Here is a 26,148-nt window from a genome sequence, read left to right on the forward strand (position 1 = left end):
GCGTAGACTGGCAGGAACCTGGTGGGAAGCAGAGCTGGGGGGTGGTCCCAGGTGTTCTCAAAAGAACGACTGTGGCCCTTTGGCACAAGCCCACCGCATTAGCTCTGCACCACAGTAGCTCAGCACCTGAAACAAGTGTTTTGAGGTTCACAGTGGAAGACTTGGGGAGCCCCAAGCCTGGTGTTTGTTGACGTTGTTGGGTAGTGAGAGGCGTGGGGAGGGAGGTCCCAGAGGACACTCCTGTCAGTCTCTCTGGGCTCTCCTGGGAAGCCACCGCCGTCTGATGGTGGGGGCCCACAGTCTGATGGTGGGGGCTCCACTCCACCTCAGTCTGAACAGCCCTCAGGGGCTCACCTTCAGACAGCGCAGCCAGGCTAAGGCTCCCCTGTTCGGACACTCAGCACTGATCACTAACATCAGACTTGGTGACCAAGGCTTTGACACATGGACCACGGTGCTCACCCTGGACCCTCACCACTCAGGGCGGAGTCTGGAGAGGAGGTAGCACTGGACCTGCATCACTCAGGCAGGGTCAGGCTTGGAGCCCAGAGGTCTGGCCATAGGCAGGCCCCAGTACCAACACGAGCAGCCAGAGCCCAGCACGAAAAGGAACACGTGGCTTTGCTCGGTGGGTGTAGGGAAGGCTGCCTGGAGGAGGGGGTACTTCTGACCTCGATGGGCATGTGAGAGCCTCTGGGGGGAGGCAGAGAGCCATCCAGCAAGCATCGTGAGCCAGGCAGAAGCCGCCCCCCCACCCCACCGGGAGCACAGGAGGCGGAGCAGCCTGCGGCCAGCGGAGCTCATGGAAGCCGCAGGCCCTAGGCGCCAGCTCCGTGTGGCCATCTGACTCTCACCATCTGCCGTGCCCATTTTCAGACGAGGAAGCCAAGGCCAGAAGCCCTAGTGATGGGATGCAGTGGGAGAAGGGCCTCCCGCCAGTCCCACAGGGGGCTCTGGCCTGCCTCTGCCCCAGAGAGGCAGGGGGCTGGGCTCCAGGGTCTGGGGGATGGTGGAGGAGCCAGCGCCTCAGCTGACGGGCGGGTGGGCGGTCTCTGCCTGCGTCACTCACTGCGGGATCTGGAGCACATCACCTGCTCCCCCCCAGGCCTCCTCCTCCCTCAGCCCCAAGCTGCTCAGTGGTCCCCCCACCGCTGAGTCTCCACTGCTGCTCTGAGAGTGACCGCAGGCCCCGGGGCTCACTGCTGGCGCCCCGCAGGGTCCCCGGGGCCAGGTTCAGGGCAGGGCTGCCCAGAGGTCCTTGTGGGGGCTCTCAGGGGCCCGGGGCCTGGCCTTGGCAGCCTGTGTCCTGCTCCCATGGGGACAGACCCTGCTGCTCCCTCTGCCGCCGTGGAGGACCAGGCACTGCGCTGGGCCAGCGCGGGTCTTCTAGGCCAAGCCCCCAGCAGAGGGCCACTGATGGGCAGCTGGGACCCCACCCAGAGTAGCCAGGCTCCAGGGACTTGTCTGTCACTCTGCCTGCCACACCTGGAAACCCGGGGTGCTCCTGGGGTCCTCAGGCTCGCTGTGCCCCTTTGACCTCAGCTTCCTGTCCCACAGCACAGGGGTCTTAAGGACCCCACCACGTGGGGCTGCTGGGCAAAGCAGACAAGGTGCGTGGGGAATACAGGGTCAGGGCACGCGTGGGGCTGACCCCAGGCAGCTGCTGGCTTCTCACCCGGGGCTCCCCAGTTCCCACTCAGGAAGGCTGCAGCTCCCCCCAGTCCCTCCTGTGCAGCCCTCTCCCCCCACCACAGCCCCAGCCAATAGTCTGATTCTCTGAGCTGCCCCTGCTCTTGGCAGTCCCTGGTTATGTGTCACAGGAGCCCAGGGGCCCCTGGGACTTGGGAGCTGGGACTGTCACTCAAAAGTGCCTATTGAGTTAGAAACAATGGCCCCTCGTGAGGTCAGCCGGCCGCCTAGCAACCGCTCAGGCCGAGAGTAACCAGCCAGGAGCCTTGCTCTTCACCCCAGACAAACTTGAGCCTACCCAGATAGTGCCCAGGGCCTGTCAGAGCCCAGGGCCACCGCCCCTCAGAGAGAGCCCATTCTTGCTCCCCTGGGACCAGGCCTGGGCTCCGTCCCAGTTCCAGGTGGCTCCTGGTTCCTCATCTGCCCCACAACAGACACCTGGGGCGCAGCCTCAGTGAGCACGAAGCCGTGACTGTGGGTCCCACCCAGTCCCGAGCTGCCCTGGTTCCTCAAGCCCATTAAAGGGGTCTCCCCAAGAAGGCCTTGTCTAGGCCCCACCTCCACAGCCTCTGCAGCCCTGATCCCTTCTCCTCCCCTCCCCCAACCCCTTCCCAAGTCCAAATTCAGCCAGAGTTCTGCAGGGACCACCCTCTGTGCTATGCCTGCAGCTGGACCTCAGGGAAACTGAGGCCAAGTCCTGGATGGAATCCAGACCCCGTGGCCAGCCTCACTGGCCCTCTTCCCGCTCTGCTCTTTCAGTCAATAGTAATAGTCCTTAGCATTCTGTGGGCGTCTCGTTTTCTGAAGCGTTTTCCTTGTGTCACCTCGCTTCACCCTGACATTGCTGAGTGTGTGCTGGCATAGACCAAGAGCTGGGGGCTGGGGGTTGTGGAGGGCAGAGCAGCCGGGGCCTGACTGAACCATCGTGGAGAGTAGATGAGGCCACAGGCTGGGGTCCCCAGAGACACCGCACCTGCCCGAAGTGAGTGTTTCAGCCCCAGCCCTCACCTGTTCACCAGCATCTCCTGTGGGGCCTGGGGCTGCCTGGGCCACTGGGGGCTCAGGACATACCTCAATTCACATCCCAGCTCTGGCTCTCGGAGGCTGGAGGCTCCATGACCTCGGGCAGCTCCTACCCTTGGTTTATTCATTTGTAAAACCAGGGTAAGAGCGGGGCCTTCCGAGGGTGGGAGGGAGTGCGGCACCTGTTCTGCAGGGTGGGCAGATGGGCGATGCCACTCGGCTCTGGCAGCCGCAGGCTGGGCTCTGCCCCCACCCCAGGAGCCTATGCCAGCTCGCATAGGTGCAGAAGCCAGGCCAAGACGCAGCAGTGCTACCAGGCCCCGGGTGGGTGGTGAGGGCTCTGCTGGTGGGAGCCCTGCCCGAGCCCCACTCACCTTGGGAGAGGAGAAGCCCCTCCCCTGTTTCACAGAGCAGCTCCTTGGCCCATCTGTCAGAACCCACGGTGATGCCTCCGCGGCTTCCCGCCCACGCCCCTCCCCAGCGCTGAGTCACCTCCCGAGCCAGGCGGCGGAGGCAGCGGCGTGGGCAGGGTGTTCCCGCTCCCTGGGCTGCGGACGTGCCCGCCGCTGCAGGCCAGCTCCCCACAGCCTCAGCTGGGGCCCGGGACAGCCAGGCGCTACGAGATTCCTTGTGCAACGTCTGACATTGTTCAAAATCAGCGTCACAGAAAGTCAGAACCAGCCTCGCGACGGGCACAGTGACGCTCCCCTGGCATTGTTCAGGAGCTATGCTCGCGGGCACGGCTCCTGTTTGCCAAGGGCCCTAGAGAGCAGGCCAGGCCCAGAGCTCAACAGAGTGGCGCCGGGGTCCCATGGCAGGGACAGCCCCAGCCCCCGCCGCTGCCCCTCGCCCGCCAGCCTGCTCAGCTTTGGGAACCCAAGGCGGTCAAACGGGTAAATACGGTAGGTCTGGTTCTGGTTTGAATGAAGCTGGCTTGTGGGCGGTTGTGTCTTAACTGCTGTCTCCGTGGTTTGACCTCTGATTTCCAAGGAAGAAAGATCTGTTTCTAAATACGAGTTAGCGTAGAGGACCAGTATGCTTGTGGCAAAAGCTCTGTATGTAACTGAGCCACCGAAACAGAGCCGAGGGTGTGTGTGTGTGTGTGTGTGTGTGAGAGAGAGAGAGAGAGAGAGAGAGAGAGAGAGAGAGAGAGACTGGGGGGAGGACAAGGCCGTTCCCCATCCCTGCCTGCGCCACCAGGACTGGCACCCTCGCCCCCACCCACGCTGTGCCCATGACGTGCCCTGGAGGTCTGCGCAGCCTCGCCCAGCCCGGGGACTGTGCCACCTGCCCCAGTGCACACTGCGGCTTCCGCCTCTTCCCACAGACTTCAGTCCCTGTTCCTCCCTCTGGGACTCTGGCTAAGTGGCCCGTCGGCTCATTGGGAAGCAGAGCCAAGCTCTCAGAAGCTGTGTGTTGGGAGAAGGTGGAGGGTCCTGGCTGGCTTCCTCCCCACAGACCCTGGCCCATGGCAGGGGGCGTGGGCACAGGTGATGGGCAGGAGCTGCGTGTGTCCCCACCTCCCCCAGTCCCATCTGAGCCCCACACTGGCTTGCTCCAAGTGAGGAAAAGCCAGACTGTGTGCCCAGCAGAGAGCCAGCAGGCCAGCCGTGTCCTGCCGGCAGCCAGCCGGCCCGTGGCAGTGTCTGCTCCGCGCCAGCCTTGGCGGCTGTGCTGTTGGCTTCCTTGTTTCCCCCTCGTTCTCACCATGACCTCACCGGCACCGATTTCCTTCTATTCAGAGCTCTGCCGCAGCTGACTGTGGACCTGGGCGGGGGGACCTCTGGTCCTCCTGGCCATCACAGGGTGTGGGGTGCTGGCCACAGGCATCCTGGGACCCAGGAGGCAAGGTTTCCATGCCTTTCTGGAGATCAGAGAGCTGCCCGTCAGTGGCACCCGGTCTCATCATGTCACATGGAGGAGAAAAATGTCCTTTCGTTGTGGTGGGAGAAGGGAGATTGGTTTATAAAATGGGCGTCCAGTTGATTGCTGTGTTCAATGCAAAAGAAAGAGAAATCAGAGGAAAGTGTGTGCTCTGGCTAAGAGCCTCTTGAGGCGCCTGGAAGAAGGCAGTGTGGCGTGGTGAGTGCTCTGCTTCAGCAGGTGGGTGGGTGCTGCCACGTTGCTGCCACGTGCCCTGAGTGTCAGGAGGTGAAAGCGGCCCCACGCCTCCCGCCCTAGCAAACCCTGGCTGCTCTGCCATGGCGCTCCGCTCTCCAGCTTGGTGTTTCTGCCCAGATGTCAGACCCTTGTCTTGCTGTGTGGCCATAAGCAGGTGTCCTAACCTCTCTGGCCGTGTGGCTCCCTGCTGTGAATTCCAGCATCACTGGGCAGGAACAGGTGCCTCTCCCCCGTGGTCCACGTCCCTGGTGCTGGCCTTGGTTCACTGTGCCCATTTCCCTGTGACCCCGAGAGAGGAGAGGGACGGGGAGAGGGTGGGGAGAGGAGGTAGGAATGCAAACTTGGAGCTCCTCTGCAGTTCTCGGTAGTCTCTCCCCGGCCAGCCTCTGCCAGAAACACCAGCCTCGCCACCGTGTGTGCCAGGTGACAGGTGCACCTGCGATCCTCACCCGAGACCTTGTAACCTGGCCCCCTTGGCTCCAGCGCTGGTGCGTTTAACCTGTGCGCCCTCAGCGCCCAGTCCAGGCTGTGCGAAGTTATCGGTCTCAACACACGGCCTCTGCGTCAGTGAAGGAAGGAAGGGATGGGGGTGCCGCTCTGCCTCGGTGCCCGCCTCTCGCTGCTCCCACCGCTCGCTCTGGGGACTCGCTTCCTGGCGCGTGCAGCCTCCCCACCCCGAGGCTCAGGCAGGAGCCCTCCTTGTTCCCTGGGAGGTGGCTCCCGCCCTCGCCCTCGCATCCGCCTCCTTCCCACCCACCCCCCCGAAGTGAGAGTGACCTTAGTGCTTCCTTGTCCTGGGCCAGGCTCTCCCGGGTGAGAACGTGAGTCAGATAAGAGAGGGGAGCTGAGACAGGAAAGGGAAGGAGGTGTGGCCAGGCAGGGTAGTTACCCTGGGGGATGCTGGGAGTCAGGGCAGAGCCTGCACCTGCCACACGAGGGGCAGAGAGCTGGGGTATTTATACACCAACTCCCAGCTCTCACCAGCCCCTGCCCGTGGGCTCCCTGCTGGCAGCTGTGGCTCAGGCACAGAGGTGCGGCTGCTGGGTGAAGCTTAGATCTGCCAGGCTGTGGCCAGGGCTCTGGGAGTCGCTGTTGGTGGAGGCGAGGGGATGAGTGGGTTTACACAGAGCTGGAGAAGGGTCCCTGGCACATATGGAGCACCAGACGAGCAGCAGCCATGGAGGGCCTTGCGCCAGCACTCTATGTGACACCACGTGCCCTCAGCACCTGCCAGAACCCTGCCCACATGCAGTGACGTCATCCTGCCCGGTGCCAGGCTGGACCAGAAGGGCCTTGGCCCTCACCACCCTTGGCCTCTCCGGGCAGGTGGATAAGGAAGGGACAAGGCTGGATGCCCCCACGTGATGATGCGGGCAGCACCCAGGGTGCACAGCTGAGGGGCGGTGCCCAGAGCAGACCCCTCCCTCCGTGCTCCTCGCAGCTGTGTCCAGCACGGGTGTCACATGGGTTGTGCGGGTCAGGCAAACCCTCCGTGCCTGGGAGGTCCAGAAATGGTGCATGCAGTGAAGATGGAAGCCAAGGGAGCTCCCCTGGAAGACCCCCTGCGCGAGCCCAAATCTGTCGGCTTCCCCAGGACAGGGCTGGCAGAGTCCTTTGCTTCCAGCTGACCTGAGGGCTGCATTTGAAAGTTCCCAGAACAGACGTGTGGCCACGAGGGCCACTTCTCCCTACCGTGTGGCCTTCGGCAGCCCCCGTCCCCATCTGTGCTACAGGGAAGGGACCCTGGGGACTGAGGTCGTGAGCAGGAGGGGCTTTGGGAGAGGAACGTCACGAGCAGCTGCAGTAGGGGTGAGCTGAGCCGGCCCCGCCCCTCTCCAAGACCCCCCTCCTCCCTGGCAGCTCCAGAGAACCAGGTAGCTCACCCACAGCCATGGAAGGCGACCTCAGCGGGTGCGAGAGGCCCGTGGGTCCCAACCCCATGTAGGGCAAGGACTGAGGGACTGAGAGGGGCTGCACACAGATGCACCCGGCTGCACCCAGTTCTGGGCCCCAGGCTGCTGGCCCAGGCCACTGCGGTCTCCACCGCCTGCGCCGCTCCCCCCGCCCCTGTTCGGGAGGTCTGCTGCTCAGTCCCTGGCAGCCGGGGTGTCCATCCCTGCGACCAGGCCACGCGGCTGCCTCTGAGGCGGCTGCGGCAGATGGCACAGCACAGCTGAGCCGCTCGTCTGTTTCTGACTTGGGGAGAACACGACCCCGGTGCTTCATTCTCGCTGGCCCGGCAGCAGCCTGGGTTCAGATCCAGGCCTCGCCACCCTAAGCTGGGTGTCCTGGGGTCCCCTCCAGAAGCCTCAGCCTTCCCCTTTGTAAAATGGGGGCAGTGGGGTGGGACTTGGTCCGTTTGGTGGGGCGGGGGCGGGGTGGGGAGGAAGTTGCAGTGGTGGTGCTGGGGCTGGTCTCCGTCTCTGCTGGTGGGAAGGGAAGGGACAAGCCCTGGTGTCCCTGGCTGGCCCCTCACCAGGGCCCACTGTGGAGCTGTCCAAGGTACAGCCCCGCCCTACCCTGCCCCCAGAGGCCCAGACAGGTGGAAAGACTGACGGCTGGGGTGGGCCTGAAGCCAGGCACCTGGGACTTCCTTCTGGACAGAGGGGCATGTGGGCCCCAGGGAAGGAGGTGGGTGAAGGGGACACACCGGCAGTGGACAGGCGTGGAGGCTGAAGGCTGGGGGAGGGGTCAAGGGAGGGAGGGTTCTGCCTCCCTCCTAACCTCTGAGCCCCCCACCCTGCTGGAGTCAGGCTCATGGGGTTCATCAGGCACCCAGGACGGGGTCTGCTGGGAGATTTGAGGGGAAGAGCAGGTCGGGTGCTGGGAGACAGGCGTGGAGGACAGTGGTGTGTGTGTGAGGTCCTCCTTGACCGTTGAGTGGGGCTGGGAGCCCTGTCGGGCACCTGCTCAGAGGCCGGGGCCTGCAGACGAGCACGGAACCCAGCAGTGCGGGCACCTGGGGAGCACTGGGTCTCTCTGCAGCCTGCAGTCATAGCCGGTTCCTTGTTGAGGTCACGCTGGCCGCGGTCCTGGTTTAGTTCACTTCTCTGCTCTGTGTTTCTCCCTCGAGGGCCACGTCTTTTCCTTGCTCATTAAAAATCATTTGAAACAGTGACTTTTTGGACAGACACGTAATATTCCATTGCTTTGGCTGCTTAGTAATTTAGGTTTTTTCATCTATTTTATGTATTTGAAAGGCAGAGTGACACAGAAAGAGGGAGAGGTCCTCCATCTGCTGGTTCACTCCCCAAATGGCCACAGCGGCCAGGGCTGGGCCAGGCTGAAGTCAGGAGCCTGGAACTCCATCTGGGTCTCCCACATGGGTGGCAGGGGTCCATGTTCTGCTGATTTGCCAGGTACATTAGTGGGAGTTGGGTCAGAAGTGGAGCAGCCAGGACTCGAACCAGCACCTCTATGGGATGCAGGCGTCACAAGCAGCAGCTGTGCCACGGGGCCAGCCCCACAGTGATCCACTCAGCTCATCCCAAGGACTGAACATGTAAGCTGTGTCCACGTCATTGCCAGCATAAAACATGATGGCTCCGTCCTGCGTGAACGCGGTTCCCTTTCCAGCTGTTGCCATTCCAGGAGTCTGAAAGGTGCAGTGAGTGGATCGGACACTGCACGTTCCTCCCTTTGTTACGCTCTTTGGCCTGATATCTGATGCATACCATAGAAATTACACAGAGCTGGGCTCTGTGGCACAGTGGTGAAGCCACCAGCTGCACCCTGGCCATCCATAGGGGTCCTGGCTGCTCCGCTTCCATTCCATCTCCCAGCTAAAAGCACCTGGGAAAACAGAAAAAAAAAATGGCCCACGTGCTTGGACTCCTGCCACAGAGGGAGACCTGGATGGAGTTCCTGGCTCCTGACTTTGACCTGGCCTAGCGCCGGCCATTGCAGCCATTTGGGATGGAAGGTCTCTCTGTCTGTCTGTTTGTCTCTCTCCCTGCCTCTCTCTCTCCTGCTGTTGGTAATTCTGCCTTTCAAATAAGTAATTCTTCAAAAAGGAAATGACACAACATACCTGTTGGATTGGTAACACCGTGGGTGCTCTGAGCTCCCCTGCCCCACAAGGGTGGGATGCCACCCGTGATTGGTGGGTTTCTGTGCCTTCTCCACCCCTCCCTTTCCCCGGGAAGTCACTACTCCCTGGCCCTTTGTAAAAGCAGCTTCATCATGTCAAGTTTTGCTTTTGTATTTTTTTTTAACACTTATTTATTGAAAAGAGCGACAGAGAATGAGAAAGAGAGCGAGATCTTCCACCACTGGTGTAGTCACAAATGGTCACGATAGGTTGGGCTGGGCCAGGCCAAAGCCGGGAGCCAGGAACGCTTTCCGGGTCTCCTTGTGAGTGGCAGGGGCACTTGGACATCATCTGCTGCCTTCCCAGGCGCATTAGCAAGGGACTGGCTCAGAACTGGATCTCTCACACGGGATGCCAGCGTCGCAAGCAGCGACTTCAACCCTTTTGTGTTTCTAAGATGGGCCCCGCAGCAGGCTTGCTCAGGGCCCCTGGTGTGCTTCGCGCTGCTCCATGTGGCTGCCTGCGTGTGGTCGGCGCCTGTTCCGTGCTGTAGAGTGTTCCCTGGCCCTGCGCTGTTGCCGTCCTTTGACGCATCCTCCTGCAGGTGGACGTGCCACTGGTTCTCAGGGCCGGGCTCTTTCCAACACTGTTGCTGGGGACACTAGGCTGGGGCGCTGTTTCCCTGGAAGAGAAAGATGGAGGGTGGGCTGGAAGGAAGCGCCGAGCACGGGCAACCTTGAGGCGAGGCCGCTACAGGCTCCCGGCAGACTGGACTCTGAGTGGGCACGGCAAGGAGCAGCAGCTCCAGAGCCTGGCTGTCCTGGGCTCAGCCGCCCAGCTGAGTGATGTGTGGCCCCCGAACAGGACTGTCCCCTGGGACTCCCTGCAGGCTCCCTGGCCCCCAGCTCCCGCACCATTAACCCTGAGCTCCGTGAGTATGGGGCGTGCACCTGCCGAGGCGCTGGCGAGGAGGGCGGGAGGTGGTAGAGGCCATCGCTGCTGGGAAGAGGAGTGCTGTTCTCAGTTCTCACCGCCTTCCCAGCCACAGCGAGGCCCCGGCTTCAGTCTGGAGGTCTTGGATCCAGGCTGTGCCTGCATGGAGAGCAGACCTCAGCGCCAGGAAGCACCAGCCGGAGGGCGTGTCTCCCTGGCCTGTCTCTGTGGTCACCTTCTGTCAGGGGTGAGTGGCGTGAGTTTTGGCTGGTGGTGAAATGTCCTGAAATGAACATGCTCACATCTCAGTCGAGGAGGTTGGGGGCGAGGAAGTCGCTGAAGGGGCGGTGGCCGCCCTCTCGGCTGTCAGATCCCAGTCACCAAGGCTCGGGGACCCTGCGCGCCTGTCCCGGACCCTGTCCATCTCTCAGGATTGTCCCACCCCCCAGAGAGTGCCGCCTGCGTGAGCTCCATCTCAGAACTGACCACGGTCGCACTCAAAACTAAGGCTTTTTTTTTTTTTTTAATAATGCCTATTTCTTAATCCGTGTTAAGGCAGCAATGACAGAGTCATGATGAAAACATCAATAATATTTGATGATAAATAACTATATTTTGCAAAACAAAAAAAAAATTTTCAATCAGAAGAGCCACGTGGCTTCGCGTTTCGGCAAAGCTCCTTAATGACTTAATTGAAGACAGCTGGTCCCGCCGCGGCGGCTGCCTTCCGGCTGACGTTGGTGAGGAAGATCCAGCCTCGGGCGGAGTCCCGGGAAAGCGGAGGCCTTTCAGACAGCCAAGACGTCTCCATCGCTACTGTACCAGAACTCGACGAGCAGCCGTGTGGCCACCTTCACAGATACCCTGGGCTGGGGGCATCGCCTCCAGGCTGACGGTGGGGATCAGGCTCTGCCCCAGTACCCTCATGCCATCTCTGTGCCTGCACCTGTCTGGGTTCCCAGATCTCCTCTCCTACAAGGATACTGTCCCAGTGGCCTCACTTTAAAGTCCCCATCTCTCCGGCGCAGTGGCTCACTTGGCTAATCCTCTGCCTGCGGCACCGGCACCCCAGGTTCTAGTCCCGGTTGGGGCACTGGATTCTGTCCCGGTTGCTCCTCTTCCAGGCCAGCTCTCTGCTGTGGCCCAGAAGGGCAGTGGAGGATGGCCCAGGTGCTTGGGTCCCTGCACCTGCGTGGGAGACCAGGAGGAAGCACCCAGCACCTGGCTTTGGATCAGTGCAGCTCCAGTTGTGGCGGCCATTAGGGGAGTGAACCAATGGAAGGAAGACCTTTCTCTCTGTCTCTCTCTCACTGTCTATAACTCTACCTGTCAAATAAAAAAAAAAATATTTTTTTGACAGTCAGAGTGGACAGTGAGAGAGACAGAGAGACAGACAGACAGAAAGGTCTCCCTTTGCCGTTGGTTCACCCACCAATGGCCGCCACGGCCGGCGTGCTGGGGCCAGTGCACTGCACTGATCCGAAGCCAGGAGCCAGGTGCTTCTCCTGGTCTCCCATGGGGTGCAGGGCCCAAGCACTTGGGCCATCCTCCACTGCACTCCCGGGCCACAGCAGAGAGCTGGCCTGGAAGAGGGGCAACCGGGACAGAATCCGGCACCCCGACCGGGACTAGAACTCGGTGTGCCGGCGCCGCTAGGCGGAGGATTAGCCTATTGAGCCGCAGCGCCGGCCAAATAAAAAATTTTTAAAAAGTCCCCGTCTCCAGGGCCCTGAGACTTGGGACATCCTAATTCCCCCGTCACCGCACCTTAGAAAGGGCTGCAGTGAAGAAGCGGAGGCCATGCCCACAAACACGGCCATGTTTCATGTCTCCTGTATTCCACTCTACACGGAAATCTGCTTGCTTCTGCCTCGCGCTGTGATGACTCTCACCCACGCATGGTTCTGGAACTCTGGGCCCCAGTCATGTGCCGACTTCTGCCAACCGTCCCAGTGCTGGCACACTTCCTGCTGCGGGGTCGGAGCAGGTGCATCTGCTGCCTCACCTCTGACCTCGTGAGAAGCGCCATTAAATGCGAGGAAGCCTTCGCGCTCAGCCAGCAGGTGCAGGCAAGTTTTCCCAAACGTGTGGTTCTCACTTGGGAAGCGCAGACGCTCCCTCGGCCACAGACAGGCTGGCCTGTGGTCCTCAGCATGATAGGGTTGTTGTGTGACAACGGTGGCCAGACGCTCTTGTCCTCTTATGGAAGAAAAATGGGCATGACCACACAGCGGGCTTGGCTGCAGCTCCACAGATGGCAGTGCCTTCTCCCAGCAGCCCTTGCCCTGCACGGGCAAAAGCAGGGGTCCCAGGTAGAGGCTGGACACGACTGATGATGTCCCCTCGGGATCCAGGATATTTCTGGTGGGGCTGTGGAGACCACGACTGCTAACCCACGTGGGGGCCACTGCCCCGACTCATGCTAGGACGCCAGCACCTCACTCACCAGTCCTTTCGTGCCATTAGCAGGGCCAAGACCACAAAGTTACCTGCTAATGTTACTGGGAGAAAGGGTCTTGGGAACCCCTGGGGCCCTGTGGCCTGCACTCCGATAGATGTGGACACAGAGACCATTTGTGGCTAGGAGATGCAGAGACCCAAGACCGATGCTGGAAGCAGTCACAAGACCTGCGTGTAACCCCGCTCTGCCAGTGGGGAGCTCGGTCACCAGCCCTGGAAGCTGGGGATCCCTCACACATGTGCCGGGGGCCTGAGGAGCCTCGTGGAAAACGGAACTCAACATCAGAGGATTTGGGATGGAAAGCAGCATTTTTCACAGTATGCAGAAAACGCGTTACGAAAAATCTATGCACGAACCTCAAGATGTCTTTCAACCAGAATGCTTTTATTCCTCCGTGAGTGCCACTTTCACACGCTTTTCCGTGTCCCCCAGTGTTAGTGTGTTTCCCGTTGCTGAAACCAGACTCCCGAGGTGAGGCCCCACGACCGGCCCTCAGGTCTGCGGTTCGAGGCCTGGCACGGCGTCAGCTTGACTCTGGTGAGGATCTGCTAGATGACCTGGCCGTGCTGGAAGTGCCCGTGGGAGCCGGCATGTGGCAAGACAGGGAGCCAGAGGGAGCAGGGGGACCAGCTTGCTCTTTTCCTCTTTTTAAAAATTTTGATTGACTGACTGGTTGATTGAAACTGGCAGAGAAAGAGAGCGTCTTTGTGCTGGTTCACTCCTCAACCGCCCACAGTAGCCAGGGCTGGGTTAAGCCGAAGCCAAGAGCCTGGAACTCCATCACGACGTTTCACATGGGCAGCATCTGGGTCTCCCACTTGAGCCATCACGGCGGCCTCCTAGGGTGTGGAGTTGCCAGGACTCTGCCAGGGGCTCCAACAGGTGATGCCGGCATCCCAAGTGGCAACTTAACTGCTGGACGTACGGCCCACCCCAGCCTTGCTCTTTCCTAACCACTCGCTCTTGCGAAAACAGCCACAGTCCCATGAGAACTCCCTGCTCCCTGGGGACCTCCCCTGAGACCCAGCCTCGGCAAGGCCCCCCCAGCTCCCAGCACCCCCATGCTGAAGACCCCTCAGGCACAGACTCAAGCCATGTGCAAGACACTGCAATGTGCCCAGGACCATGGGTGCTTCCTGTCACCCCCAAACCACCGAGCTGTGGAGGGAGGGAAACAGGCACAGACGTGAAAGCTCGCTGTAGACGGGAGCGTACGGCTCAGGCCAGGGCAGGAGCAGAGCCGTGACAAGGCAGTGCTGGGGACTCCCGTGTTCTGCGGATGCATGTTCTGGACCCCCAGGTCCACTCCCTTGCAGAGCACCAACAGGGCCAGGCCTCCACGCTCTGAAAAAAAAAAAAAAAAAAAAAAAAAGCTGATTTCCAGTTTGAACAAATCCACAGCTTTTGGCCTTACCCAAGTCACCTGTGGCCACGTCAGCCATGGAAGGGACAGGTGCTTCCGAAGGCTCACCCCTCCCCCCCGAGTGCACCTGTCTCCTGGCTGCACAGGTGGGGGCTCCCCGAGTCTCGTGGAAGACGGGGAGCCGGGCACAGCAGCTGGCGCTGCGGAGAAGATGACTTGGTTGGCAGTGTTCAGAAGCAGGAAGGAATTCTGGAACATTCCAGTGGGTAGGAAGCCTCGGGTTGGTTCTGCTTCCAGGAAATGGGGTTCAGATGTGCCTCTGCCTTCTCCAGCCACCAACCCCTGCACGTCACCTGCAAGACAAACACAGGAAAACCACGCAGGCAGAGGGAAGACCACAGGCCGGCCGAGGCCCTGCGACCCGCACGGCAGCAGGGACGAGTGCCCGGGAATTTCTTTCTGCGTCCCCTGTGCCAAGGTTGGCGCTGAAGAAGCCAGAAGGGAGACAGGGCCGTGGGCACACCCACCACAGCCCCAGCCAGAGCCTGCTCTCCAGCCCACTCATCAGGCAGAGAAAGCCAGCTACGCAGACGACACCTGCTCTGCTCCAGCCCCACCCACGGCCACAAAGGCCCAGCGGGAACACGAGGCTTGGACGGCCCAAGGCTCTCCCCAGAAGCCTAGCCCCAATGCTGGGGCCGTGTCAGGGAAGGCAGAGTAGGGGCTGGGAGGTAGCGAGACCTCAGCCCACACCCCTGGTGTCAAGGGAGACCACACTGGGGGCAGTAGCAAGGTGCCCGACCCTCCCAGCAGAGGGGCCGTCAGGTGAGGCCGGCCCGGGAGCACAGTTCCCACCGCTGCTCCCAGGCACAGTGCCGCAGCCACAGCCAGCTTAACCAGACCCAGAACTCGTAATCAGTACGTGCCCACGTGTCTGCTGAGTTCACTCACGGTCGTGTGAGAACAGGAAGTTCTCGAAGTGAATGGAAAAAAAGATGATCCATGAATGACAGCGGCGAAGTGGCAGAGGCCTGGGAACCATCAGATGCGCCTGGACCGCATAGCCGCGCCTCGGGGAATGTGTCCAGCCTCACCTTGGGGTGCGCACCCGCACCATGTAGCCACACCTCGGGGAACATGCCTGCACGGTATAGCCACGCCTCGGGGAATGCGCCCAGACCAAATAGCAGCATAGAAAGTCTCGGCACATGTGAAGAATGCCCCTGAGATGTTAGATCTGGGAAAATGCACCTCCGACTTCACAGACTCAGTGGCCATGCCGAACGGTGCAGGGGCAGAAACCCCTTAATCGGAATGACGAAAGGAAAATGGAGCAGCAAGACAAGCGGCAAGGCATTAGGGACCCGAGGGCTGCACGGAAAGGCTCTGGGAGGGTGGGGCTGGGAAACAAGAGCTGAGAGCCCCCCAGGATTGGCCAAGAGAAGCAAAAACACTTAGAGATCCAGGAAGCTCAGCACACCCTCAAGAGGATAAACCCCAAGAAATCCACACCAAGACCAAAAACTCGGAAAAGGAAGGAAATATTGAGATAGTTGGGAGAGAAACAGAGCCTCACCTAACAGGCGAAACGACTCGAGTGACAGAAGCCACGCTGCTAAGGGGGTGGCACGGTGCTTTTCAAATGCTGGAAGAAAGGGGCTGTCACCCCGGAATCTTCAAACCAGCAGCTGTATCCCTTGGGGCTGGGGAGGACAGGGTGGCATCCTCAGTGGGGGTCCAGCGAGGATGCTGGCTGCCAGAACACCCAACCTGAAAAAGGATAAGAAAAGCTCTCAGGGCCAGCGCTGTGGTGTAGCGGGTAAAGCCACTGTCTGCATCCCGTATGTTTACCGGTTCAAGTCCCAACTGCTCCACTTCTAATCCAGCTTCCTGATAATGCACCTGGGAAAATAGTGAAAGACGGCCCAAATGCTTGGGTCCCTGCATGTTCTTGGGAGACCCAGAATAAGTTCCAGGCTCCTGGCTTTGGATCAGCCCAGCTGGGCCATCTGGGGAGTGAACCAGCAGATGGAAGACACCTCTCTCTCTCTCTCCCTCTCTCTTTCTCTCTCTGCCTCTCTGTAACTCTGACTTTCAAATAAATAAAGAAATCTTTAGAAAGAAAAGCTCTGCACCTGAAAAGGAGAAAGTCTAGAAGATGAGGAACCCTGGACTACCAGGAAGCAAGAGGGAACACAGCAAGCAGAAGTGTTGGAAACGTCCGTCTTCTCCCGAGTTTTCTATTATCAGATTATAGCCCTGTCTGACATGGTTTCAGATGTATGTAGAGAGAACAAACAAACACTAGAACAGCAGCCTTAAACTTTAGCGTATCAGTAGTTACGTGAGATATAAATCGTCCGGAGGCACCAAAGACAAAGATCAACGCCATCAGGCTGCAAACTGCTGGAGGCTGAAGGCCGGGGGTGGAACACGCACCACAGAATTAGAGTCCACAGAAGGCGGGAGAGGCCATGCTCAGCCCGGACGAGGTTGACCTCGGGGCGCGGAGGGGAAGGATCAGCTCAGCGGGAAGACATGGCAGTGCTAGGTGTGTGTGCACAAACGCGGGAGCTGTGAGGTCGTGAAGCTGAGGGGTGCTGCCGGGCCATGCTTGGCCCCGGCCTCAGCGGCTGCCAGGACAGCCAGGCAGGAGGTCCGCACAGACGGACAGATGGACAGGAACGCAGCAGCATGGACCCCGGGCACCGACTCCCCGGCTGCATAACCTCCACCCCGGAGCGGACGTCCGCAGAGCAGCACCAGGTGGACTGTGTCCGGCCCCTGGAGCACACAGCGAGCGTGACCTCTGACCTCAGAGAAACAGGAAATGGTCAAGCACCCGGAAACTCAACACCGTACTCTACATCTAGGAATCAGGAAGTTTTAAAATAGGCAGAGCTGAATGAAAACACAGTGTATCCACATGTGTAGGGCGCAGCTAAAGCATTGCGAAGAGGGAAAGTTACAGCAAGTTACAGCATCAACGCACAATTAGCAGAGAAAGTCCCAAATCTATAAACAAAGCTCCAATGTTGAGAACCTAGTGAAGAAAGAGGGAAGTGAACCCCAGATCAAGCAGAAGAGAAGAAATAACAAACAGAAACAGAGATCATGACATTGCAAACAGAAGAGAAAATCGATGAGAGAACGGTGCTGCTTGGAAGGGATCCACAAATGACATTGGGAAAATTCTAGAAACACGAGAGCTGCGGACCATGTGGACGGCTCGGATGAGAAGTGCCAGGAACAGACTCCACACAGGAAATCGGGGAGCTTTAAATGGGCCAGAGTCTCAGAAAACCCACGTGAGCCTGACCCACCCAGTACGATCAGCCCTAAAAGGGGGTGCCTGGGACCAGATAGCTTCATGGGAGAATTTTACCAAAAGTTCAAAAAATAACACCATTTCGGCCAGTGCCGCAGCTCACTTGGCTAATCCTCAACCTGCGGCGCTGGCACCCCAGGTTCTAGTCCCGGTTGGGGCGCCGGTTCTGTCCCAGTTGCTCCTCTTCCTGTCCAGCTCTCTGCTGTGGCCTGGGAAGGCAGTGGAGGATGGCCCAATTGCTTGGGTCCTGCACCCACATGGGAGACCTGGCTCCTGGCTTCGGATCGGCACAGCGCCGGCTGTAGCAGCCATTTGGGGGGTGAACAAACGTAAGGAAGACTTTTCTCTCTGTCCCTCTCTCTGTCTAACTCTGCCTGGCAAAAAAAAAAAAAAAAAAGAAAGAAAGAAATAATTTCCAAAACCCAGGCACACACAGTATTTTTTTTAAGTACAAACCAACATCCCTTGCGAAAAAGGAGTGAAAATTTTTTAATGAAACCTTAGCAAGTAGAATTTAATGCTATGCAACAAGCATTAGGCACCGCCACCGGGCAGGCTGTTCTAGACATGCGGGGTTGACTCAGCAAACCGTTGTTGGCGGGGGAGCATTTGGTGTAGCAGTTAAGACACTTGGAACACCTGTGTCCTGCAACCAGGAGCCTGGGTTGAAGTCCAGGCTCCGCTTCCAATTCCAGCTCCCTTCTGAGGCCTGGCTGTCAGGAAATCGCAATCACTGCAATCAGACAGTATAAGAAAGGACATACAGAAAGAATAAAGGATCTCCCTATTTGCAGATGACTTGATTGTGTAAAAAAATCCTAAAGGATCTACAGACAAATGAAATGAGCAAGAACCTCCAGAACTAACAAGTAATTCTAAAAAATCACAGGATACAAGATGAGTTCATCAAAATCAGTGCTGTTTCTAGGGGCCAGCGCTGTATGGTTCTGGTCCCGGCTGCTCCACTTCTGATCCAGCTCTCTGCTATGGCCTGGGAAAACAGTGGAATATGCCCCAAGTCCTTGGGCCCTGCACCCACGTAGGAGACCGGGAGGAGGCGCCTGGCTCCTGGCTTCAGATCGGCGCAGCTCCGGCCATTGCAGCCATTTGCAGAGTGCACCAAGGGAAGGAAGACCTTTCTGTCTCTCCCTCTCACTGTCTGTAACTCTACCTCTCAAATAAAATAAATCTTTTTTAAAAAAAATCAGTGCTGTTTCTAGATACTAGCAACAAACATGTGGATATCCAGATTGAAAATACAGTGCCGACTGCAACCATTGACAACAGAATAAGTGCCTAGGTGTGAATTCAACAGAACAAGTATAGAATCTGCATGCTGACAACTGAAAACAGGTGAAAGAATCAGATGTACATAAACGTAATTGATGATTAAATACTGGATTTGTGGAAGTATGTCAGTCCTCTGCAGTTCGTATCAGAATCCCAGCAGAATCTGTGTAATCATAGAAGATTATTCTAAAATTTATATGAAAAGCAAAGGAGCAGGGCCAGCACCATGACTCACTTGGTTAATCCTCTGCCTGCGGCGCCGCCATCCCATATGGGCACCAGGTTCTAGTCCTGGTTGCTCCTCTTCCAGTCCAGCTCTCTGCTGTGGCCCAGGAGGGCAGTGGAGGATGGCCCAAGTGCTTGGGCCCCTGCACCTGCATGGGAGACCAGGAAGAAGCACCTGGCTCCTGGCTTCGGATCAGCACAGCACCGGTTATAGCAGCCATTAGGGGAGTGAACCAATGTAAGGAAGACCTTTCTCTCTGTCTCTCTCTCTTTCTCTTTCTCACTGTCTATAACTCTACCTGTTAAATAAAAAAAAAAAAAAAAGAAAAGGAGCTTGAATAGCTAAAAACAAAAGAATAAATATGTGAGAAGGATCAGTGTGTCTGAGATTTTTAAGTTCATTTTATTTGAAAAGCAGAGAGACAGAGGGAGGGCAAGATATGGATGAAGAGAGATCTTCCATCCACCAGTTCACTCCCCAAATGCCCAGCAGAGCCAGGGCCAGGCCAGGCTGGAGCCAGCAGCCAGCAGCCAGGAGCTCCGTCCCGTCTCCCACATGGGCAGAAGGGCACCTGAGCCGCGATCTGCTGCCTCCCAGGTGGGCCAGCAGGAAACTGGCTCAGAAGCAGAGGAGCCAGCGCTGCAGCCCAGCACGGACTCCACAGCCACACCGGGCACCTGCCCAGGGCTTGACCACACCGCCATGGAGTGTGTGCTGGGTTCACGGAGATGACCCACAGTCAATGGAGGGGCAGAGATGGCATGGAAATAGACTCACACAGATATGCCTGATGGATGTTTAACAAAGATAAAAGAATGGTTCGATGCAGGGCACATAGTAACCTTTTCAGCAAATAGAGATGGAGCCCAGGGACGTCCACGGACAGGGAGCCTCGGGCTGGGGCAGTCAGGTGGGAGGGGCAGAGATCGGTGCGGGCGGCTGTGTACTTGCTGGCCATGAAAAGCTAGGGGTTGGGAGCAGTCCTGTACTCTTTCTGTAACTCTGCCTTTCAAATAGATAAAAATTTTTAAAAGATTATTTTATATACTTAAAAGGCAGAGTTACAGAGGAGCAGAGAGGGAGAGAGGTCTTCCATCCACTGCTTCACTCCCTACGTGGCCACAACAGCCAGGGCTAGGCCAGGTCAAAGCCAGGAGCTTCTTCCAGGTCTCCCATGTGGGTGCAGGGGCCCAAGGACTTGCATCATCTTCTACTGCTTTCCCAGGCAGAGAGCTGGTTCGGCAGAGGAGCAGCCAGGACTCAAACCAACGCACTGCAGGCGGTGGCCTTACCAGCTACACCACATCTCCAGCCCCATAAAATAACCTTTTTTAAAAAACTAACCAACTCGGAGGCTGGCACTACGGTGTAGTAGGCTCAGTCTCTGTGGCACTGGCATCCCATATGGGCTCTGTTGTAAGTCCTGGCTGTGCCTCTTCGGATCTAGCCTCTGCTGTGGCCTGGGAAAGCAGTGGAAGCTGACCCAAGGCTTGGGCCCCTGCACCCACGTGGGAGACCCAGAATAAGCTCCTGGATCCTGGCTTCAGATCAGCCCAGCCCCGGCTATTGTGGCCATTTGGGAAGTGAACCAGCGGATGGAAGGCCTTTCTCTGTGTCTGTCCTTCTCTCTGTGTCTGTAACTCTACCTTCCAAATAAATAAATAAAATCTTAAAAAAAAAAAAGAAAGAACCAACTCTGGTAAGAGAATGAAAAGACAAACTGTAGTCTCTGAGAAAGGATTTGCAAGCTACAAAATCTGAGCAAGCACCCAGTCCCCAGAACCAGCGAGACATGGGCCCCTCCTCCTGGCCCTGTCCTCTCGTTCAACTGGAAGACGTGCAGGGGTGAGGTGGAGCCAGGGCCTTTGTGGGGTGGGGGGCGGTCTGGGGAGGAGGCTGCCACGTGAGGGCCGATGGGCCGGGGCCACCTGCCCTTGGCCAAGCTGCGGGGACACGGGGAAACAGCTGGCCGGCTTGTGTTTTGTGTCCAAGTGAGGAGCGTGGTGTGGAACATGAGAAAGGCAGCCTCACAACGCACGCGGTGCACGGTTATCCGTCCTGGGATCTGTCCTGGCCCCCACTGGCCCCAGGGGATCCCAGGCAGAGCCAAGGCTGCAGGAAACGCCAGCGCCCTCTACTGGCCCCCGTGGGTCCTTCTGCCCCGGGGGCTAGGCTGGGGCTGCACAGGGAAGAACTGTCGCAGCTCAGCTGCAAAGACAAACCAGTGAATCAACCGTCCAGCTGCGAGAAGAGCAAAAGCCTGGGAGCCACATTTCTCGAAGGACGGCGGGCAGATGGCCGACAAGCTACGGAAAGGTGCCCACGTCAGGAGTCAGCGGGGAAGCCGGCCCCGGGGAGAAAGGCTGAGGTTGGACTTCAGGAGCACACCAGTGCCCCTGAGCATGCTGGGGGCCAGGGCACTGGGCTCTGCTGGCGGCCAGGGGAACAGTCTCCCCACTCTGGGGGCACTTTGGCCGCCTCTTACCAGGCGCTGCTCTGGGGTGTGTACCCCAATAGAGGGAAATACGTTCACACAAAACACCTGTGCCTGAGTGTTGATGAAAAACCAGACACGGGGGTAACCCAGCCGGGGCAGGCCTGTGCCGTGGGGCACCTCAGTCAGGGAGGCACACAGCAGCCTGGCTGGGTTTCCAGAAAACCGGGCTGACTTTTTACAGTGGCATGAGGTGTGGGTCCACTGCTATGACATCATAGAAGGGACGGTGTTACGGAGGGAGCAGGATGGAGGTCAGAAGGGGCAGGGGAGCGGCTGGGGAGGGACCGGGGGGAGGCTGCGGCGGAGGAGCAGCTGTGGCAGTGGGCACACAGCACCCGGAAGGCTGGCGCGGTCTCAGCCCGCTGTGGATGGTCCAGGTCGCGTGCATGGTTTGAGTGAGTGCTACAACCCTGCAAGATGTTGGGCCTGGGGTGACAGGGGGGTTCACAGGACCTCCCCTTACACTGCTTTGCAACTTCCTGTGATGCAGTAACTGTTTCACAGTGAGAAGTAATAGATAGATGTGGATGGATGGGTAGACGAATACTTGATAGAGCAGAGGAGTAAACGCTGAGTTGGTTGGGTGACAAATAGAATGACTGATTGCCGACAGATGGAGGGTAGATGACAGATGACAGACAGAGGCAGCCTGGCGCAGAGCTGTGTCGGATCCAGTCTTCCGTGGGTTCTGTTTCGGTTGCCCCCCAAGAAGCTCCGGGCAGGTGTGATCCTGCCCTCCAGGTGGGAGAGCAGGGACTCCGAAAGGCTAAGCTGTTTGTGCGTGCCCACCCCCTGGGCCACTGCCCACGCCCCTGTGCCCTGGCCACTGGCAGGGAGGCCACCTGCTGGGGGACTCGCTTCCCTGGAGGGACCCTGTAGACACGTGGAGAAGATCTGGATGCCGAGTACGGGGGCAGGTCCTGTGTCTCTGGGTCAGTCTTGGGAGGGAGGCCGGGGAAGGGACAGCCCTGCTTCTCCTGTGTCCACCCCACCTGCCCTTGGCCCTGGCCCTGGCCCAGAGGTCGTGGCTGAACCCCATGTGCCACCCACACCCTCCTTTCTGACCTGGGTGCGCCCCGCCCTGGCTGCCCACCCCTGACCCGTGCTGTCTCTTGCCTCTTCCAGAGCTGAACACCGTCACCCAGTCTCCAGAGCCAGCAAGACATGGGCCCCCTTCCCCCGGCCCTGAGTCCACTCATTTAACTGGAAGACGTGCAGGGGTAAGTTGGAGCCGGGGCCTTTGTGGGGTGGGGGGCGGTCTGGGGAGGAGGCTGCCACATGAGGGCCGACGGGCTGGGGCCACCTGCCCTCGGCCAAGCTGCGGGGACACAGGGAAACCGCCAGGCGGCTGGTGTTGTGTCCGAGTGAGGAGCATGGTGTGGAACGTGGGAGCAGGCAGCCTCACGATGCATGCGCGTGGTTACCCGTCCCGGGATCTGTCCCGGGCCCCACTGGCCCTGGGGAGCCCAGGCAGAGCTGAGGCAGCAGGAAATGCCAGCACCCTCCACTGGCCCCCATTGGTCCTTCTGCCCTGGGGACCAGGCCTGGGCTGCACAGGGAGCCTCAGGGTGGGGCAGTCAGGTGGGAGGAGCAGAGGCCCATGGTGGCGATTGTGTGTTTGGTGGTCGTGCAAAGCTCAGGGTCTGGAGCTGGAGCGGTCCTGCACCTGGCAGCCCCTCTGGGGGGCAGCAGCAGGCTCTGGGGAGAGCCAGGCAGAGCTAGCCTGGGGGAAAGCGCGGAGCAGAGCAGCTGGGCACGGCAGGTGCCTGGCGCGGGAAGGTGCAGGGGGCAGTGTGCCAGCCCTGGGGTGGCTCTGGGAGACTTCTCTGGCACCTTTGTGGGCTCAGCCACATCTTGCTCTGTGTCCCTGAGCCCTTCATATGGGCCTCTGTCACTGCCTGGCCCGGCCCCGCTGGCGTTACAGAGGCATTGAACCTGGCCATCCACGCCGCACATGCCCTGTTACACAAGAGCCAGGGCCCTGGGCGGCATCCCATCCAGCCTTCCCAGGTGGCACCGCCAGCCCTCTGCACAGACGAAAAGACCTAGAGCCAGGGAGAAGCAGCTCCCCGGCCAGGACACCCCTGGCAGTGCGAGGGCAGCTGCACCTGCCGGCACGCACCCTGCAGGTCGGCTGGCCGTGGGCCTCTCTCCCTGCCCTCTCGCTTCTCTGGAGGTTGGTTTATCACCCAGGCACGTGGGGGCCAGCCAGACTGTTTCCCACCCCGGCACAGAATCGGCCCGCATTTACTGAATGCCGTCTCCTGTATAGTAAATGATTGACATCCTGGGGCCCAAGTGTGAGCGTCGAGACCCAGCAGCTCCTGGCAGGTGGGGGGAGGTTGAGGAGGCCACAGGGAGCCATCCCCGGGGGAGGCGGTGGCACGTCCCGCTCCCGAGGTGGGTGGAGGGGCCACCCGTGCCGGTCAGAAGCGTGCAGCTGGCAACCAGGCCGTGGCATTTCCCGTGGGCTTCGGCCTGTTCTGTTATGTAAGTGCCGAGATGCGCCGTCTTCCCCCCTCCCCCAGGGCACTTGAAACCGGGCTCAGGGCTCAGCTCTGCTTTCGTGTGCAGGGGCTTCGTGAGCACCTGCTCCGACTCCTGATAACCCCCAGGTGCCCTTGGGCCTGGAACAAGAGAGACCCTGGCCTGGATGCTGAGCGGGCCGGAGAGCACCTGAATCAGGAAGAGGCTTCGGAGCAGGAAGGGCCCTGGAAGAGAGCATGGGAGGCGGCAGGGTAGAGAGAACAGAGGCCTGGGACCCTCGGGAAGGCTCCGCTCCGGCGGCTGTGAGCAGCAGCCAGGAGGGCAGAGCTGCTAGGGGAGGGTGCGCAGGGCCCCAGGCAGGCCGTGTGGGCAGAGGATCTGGGCTGTGACCGACGGGCAGTGGAGACGCCCTGGAGGGGCCAGCGGTCGGGTGGGTGCCTGAGCGGCCGCGCCTGTGCAGCCAGGAGAGGACGGGAACAGGGCCGGCCCCCGGCTCTAGGCCTGGGCTGCTGGGTGGGCGGAATCAGGGCCCCGGGCTCCAAATGGTGACCTCCCTGCCGCGGAAGCAGCTCTGTCCAAGGCAGCCCTGAGTTTCTCTCGGGGCAGTGTGGAGGGCTTGGCCGGACAGCCAGGAGGAGCCACTGGCCCTGACCGAGAGCCCGTGACACGCCTGGCTGCGCTATCCCGGTTCCCCAGGAGCGGAAACCAGGGCACGGAGTGGCTGTGTCACGTGGCCGGGCCACTCAGCTGGGAGGTAGCAACCGGGGCTGTGTGGCTGCGCACGGATGCCCTCCGTCCCTGCCGGCTGAGCGAGTGTACCAGACAGCAGGGGTGGAGACAGCGCAGCGGGCACTGAACTCAAAGCGCTTTAGCGACAGGAGTCCCTTCGTCCCCACAGCCTGCCTGTGGGGTGGGCAAACCAACTGTCCCATTTTACAGGGGAGGGGTGCGAGCACTGAGCGTTAACCCAGGCTGGATTTGAACCCCAGGGCAGTCTGGCTCTGCGCTCCAGGCTTACAGCAAAATGCAGTGAAAGTGGAGGAAGTGGCAGCTGGTGGCAGCCAGGGTCCCTCTGGGCTCTGTCTGCATGTCCAAGCCGGGAAGCCACCAGGCCTGAGCAGCCTCCTGTATCCTGGGGAGGGGCCCGTGGGTCGGGGACAGCCCTCTGGGAGCTGTGGGAGACCTCAGAGACTGAACTCGTCCTCCTTGGAAAGAGGGGGCCTCCATGTCGTCACGGGCAGAGCACTGCCAGCCCCACTCCCAGTGCGCCACCCGCGCTCTCCGCGGCTGCCCGGTTCCCTGGAGGAGTGGGCCGAGGACGGGCCTCGAGTGCCAGAGTCAAATGCCCGGGCTCTGAGCCTGGGCCCCCGTGTCTCCCCAGCTCTGTGACGGTCAGGCAGCGAGCCCACGGGCCCACGGCAGCCTGCCTCCCCCTCTCTGCCGCCCTCTGCCCCTCGGCCGTGGCATACAGTAGGCGCTCAGCACTTGCAGTGGGTGGCAGGGCAGGGCGTCGGCTGCAGGAAGCTGAGGGTTGGAGGCGGGGCCAGGAGCAGAAGCAGACGTTTTGAAGAGCGTCTGCGAAATGGAATTGAAAGGTTGCGGATACTTCTGCGCAGGAGGGGCGCGGAACCCTCGCGTGCCTTCTCCCGAGCGCCACCACCGGCATGTCTGTTGGTCCATGTTCTAGATCTTTCTGCAGTGTCCTCATCCAGTTACAAGTTTGCGCCTCCCGTGGGGTGGGGGTGGGAGTCATGGGGCTGGAGCGCCGGCCATCACCACCCAGCCACGGGCTCATGGGAGCCCCCGGCACCAGCGTCCCCACACTGGCTCCGTCCAGAGGTTCTCTCTGTGTAGATCTGGACCCAGACCCGAGCCGGGTTTCACGGAGTGGAAAGCTGGGGGCCGCGGGAGTCCCCAGGGTGGGTGCAGTCCGTGCCAGCCATCCGGCCGTCCTGCACCATGACGTCTCAGCACCATGACAAGTGAGCAGCATCTCACAGATGGGAGGAACAGGGGCGCGTCCTGGACAACCGAGGTGTTTCAAATAAACACGCAGAGGACACGTTCAGGCCCCGAGTGAGGGAGCCAGCAAGGACGGGCCTCGGGCCGAGAGGCAGGTGGGTAGGGGACTGAGAGGCAGGTGGGTAGGGGACTCTGTTACCTCTTTTCCCTTTAGTCCAGAGAGACTTCCTGGAGGAGGCGAGATTCTGGGCCCTTTGGCCCAGGCTCATGCCAGCCGTTCCCCCCACGTGGGTTGTTTCTTTGAAGCCGCCTTCCTGGGCTGGGCCAGGCGCGTGTGGCCATGCTCCCGCTGCGTTCCCAGGGCCAACCGGTGGTACAGGGCGTCCTCGGAACAAAAGCACTTCCAGGTAAGCAGGGCCCAAGCCAGGGTGCCGCTGATAGGATCAGGAGCCTCACGCTCACATGAGCGGCGTCCCAGGAGGAGGCCAGGGGCTCGGAGAAATGCCCGTCACCCACGTGGCTCTGGCAGAGGCCGCTGCCCCATCAGCCACGGCGCCGGGGAGCCCCAGATGCGCTCCTCAGCCCCTCCCCACCCGGCATCCTCCTCGTTGCTCCCCCGGCCAGAAAGGGAGGCGCCGTGGCCACCTCGTGGGGTGCGACTTCGGGCCGTGGCTGTTGCTGCTGGAACTGAGAGGTCGTGGGAGGTTTGTGCGCTGTCCGGGGGCCCAGCGAGAACCC

The sequence above is a fragment of the Oryctolagus cuniculus genome, chromosome 10 (assembly GCF_964237555.1).
Source record: "Oryctolagus cuniculus chromosome 10, mOryCun1.1, whole genome shotgun sequence".
Classification (NCBI taxonomy): Eukaryota; Metazoa; Chordata; class Mammalia; order Lagomorpha; family Leporidae; genus Oryctolagus; species Oryctolagus cuniculus.